Here is a 2,887-nt window from a genome sequence, read left to right as displayed (position 1 = left end):
GTGCTAGTACTCCATGGCGCGGTCCATAGGCAAGCAGGCAGGAAAGTTATCGTATACTACTCAGTTTGTGGTGAGTGGCATGCCGAGCGACCGTGTGGGGTCGAGCCGTGGAGGAGGGTGAGACATGAACATGATAGACATGATTTAAACGTTGGTTTTGCTCGATGGCGCGATCCAACGAAACGAAACATTGGTTTCTCTCTGTTTCCATTTTTTCTCCAGAAAAACGGAAACTTTCCACTCCATTTTCATTCCTATTCCAAGGTTGCCCCGTTACAACATTCCATCAAATACAATGGAAAAACTAACATGCATGGTGATGCATCTCAATGATTCACAGATCATAGCCAATATTTACTTCACAACTAAAGAAAAAAGTTGTGAGAGCGTGTATGAAAGAAAAACTACTGATGGGGTCACTACGACTTAAACCCTAAACCCTAAACATGATTTAATTTCCTAGCCAGGTAGAACCTGTCGAAGGAAAGACGGCTGGCACCCTTGGATCATACGATGCTTTTGTGCAGTTCCACTAAAATTGACCTGAGCATCCCTGATGGCAAATATGTTGAAGAAGTGTGACTAGAATAATAGTACTGGCACTAGTTCATGAGACATAAAGTCATCACAAGTAGAAGCCAGTAGAAGTAGAGAAAGATCGACATGGAGATGGGGCTACGGCAGTGGAGCAAGCCGGCTCCAAAAGGAAGATGGACTATACCTGGGACGTCGGGCTATAGCTAGAAGGGCGGTTGGGACGCGGCATCGGCCCATACCGCGGTGACCCCCGATTGGGATGCACCGACCGTGGGTTTTCTCCCTCGCCGATGTCGACCTCGTCTACGCAGAACATTGTTCCCTTCCCCCAACTGCGGGATCATGCCCGTCGTTCTATGCTTGTGAAGAGAGCAACCTAAGCAAGCAGGCTTGTAGCTTAGGCTCCTGCTAGTGTGTATATAGTGGTTTTCTTTTTATCTCCATATCAACCATTTTATATTGCGTATGTGTCATTCAAGAGTGAAATGATGGTTGCTTCTTCCGACTAACTTACTATGTGATTTGACTGCTCGTTAGTGGCCCCTACACGTACTCCCCCTACGTGTATGCAACAGTCACACTTGTACACATGGACGCAAAAACACGCGCGACGCCCTAATGCATGCATGTCCGAGCACATGACGGAACACACACGGTCACACTTAAGTGCTCAACCTACACGTGCATGCACACACATACTCAGTCAGGGTGAGCTAGTGACTGTATAAACACCGGAAAATATATATATTGAGCGCAATGAGCGTATTATGAAGTCCAACGACCAGTGTCTTGGCTGATCGTCCTAAGAATGCTTATATATGAATAAAACTCTCTCATTTACCCGCAAAAAAGATTAAGCCATATTAACCGGAAAGGAGGGAGTATGGACTAGCACTACTTTTTGGTGTGTCCCGTCAACTCGCAGAACGAGGAGAAGCTTGCATGAAGCTCGCTTACGCCTTTTGACTAATGCAACCTACCCTCGGTGGACATGCATCAATCCACTTGGTGTCAGATTGTCAGAGGCATCCACTGTAGTACCCAACATATGGAGTACCATCATTGTTCGACTTCACGAAGAGGCGAAGAGCCAAGCGTAGTAGTACGAGTAGTACTACTACTAGAACCGCATGGTGGAGCGTCTGTACTCTTATTTTTTTTATCTCTGATAAAGTACACGTTTATTGCGGAGAAGGGCGAAAAACGGCAGCCCAACATGTAATGAATGATATCGATCAACCAACCATGCTCGAATATATCTTGGCCTCCGTGCGAGCCCGTCTGTGTGTTCTAGCTCCTCGTCTCTCTCAAGGAACGGCGGGTTGGCTCTTTGCCTTCAATTGAGATCGGTTTGCTCACACTCCTGTCCCACATATCAGTGATATGCCAAGAGGAGGTGCGTCGACCGACTGGCCATACGCGTACTTGGTTTTGCACCTTCATACTACTCCTCCCTCCGTCACAGTTTACCGGGCGCACTTCATTATGATGCATTTCTCTCAATGCATTTCCAGCACCAAAGAGACTTTAGATGCGTTTGGTTTAATGCTCAATTAATTAGGGCGTCGTAACCGCAATCAAGTCCACAATTTTCTCTCCATGTACTCTGTACTACTACGGAGTGAAGTACGTGCATGCATGTGTGTACCCGGGGTGGAAGCACTGCATGCATGTGTGTACGCATTATTCCTCTAGTAATAGACGCCATGCTATAACTACCAATGCTATTTGTCAGACCGATCGCTAGTCACCTTGGTCCCACAGATTTGTTTTCTTTTTCCTGAAGCGCGTTGTATAAATAGTGACGGATGGAGTAGTATGAGCGGATTCAAAGAAGAGCGTATTGATGGTTGCTTCTTCATAGCAACTTACAGTGGGAAAGGTGGGGCTTATGATTTGACTGCTCATTACTCACTATTAATGCGGCGCAACAACCGGGCCGAGTCTCCCATGCGGTTGTGCACTACCCCCTCGGTTCTTAAATATACTCCGAAGTATTTGTCTTTCTAGAGATTTCAACGAGTGACTACTCAAATATTTGTCTTTTTAGAGATTTCAAATGGACTGGCACATAGGGATGTATATAGACATATTTTAGAGTGTAGATTCACTCATTTTGCTCCATATGTAGTCACTTGTTGAAATCTCTAGAAAGACGAATAGAATATTTAGGAACGGAGGGAGTACACATACGAAGCAAAATGAGTGAATCTACACTCTGAATATGCCCATTTGAAAATTGTAAAAAGATAAATATTTAGGAATGAAGGGGTATAATTTTGTGCATGGCACATGGACCTGGATGATGAAGAGGCTTCTGGCAATGCTATCAAGCTTCCATCATTTGTTT

This window comes from Triticum aestivum, chromosome 6B, assembly GCF_018294505.1.
Source record: "Triticum aestivum cultivar Chinese Spring chromosome 6B, IWGSC CS RefSeq v2.1, whole genome shotgun sequence".
Lineage (NCBI taxonomy): Eukaryota > Viridiplantae > Streptophyta > Magnoliopsida > Poales > Poaceae > Triticum > Triticum aestivum.
Note: the sequence above shows the minus strand (reverse complement) of the source record.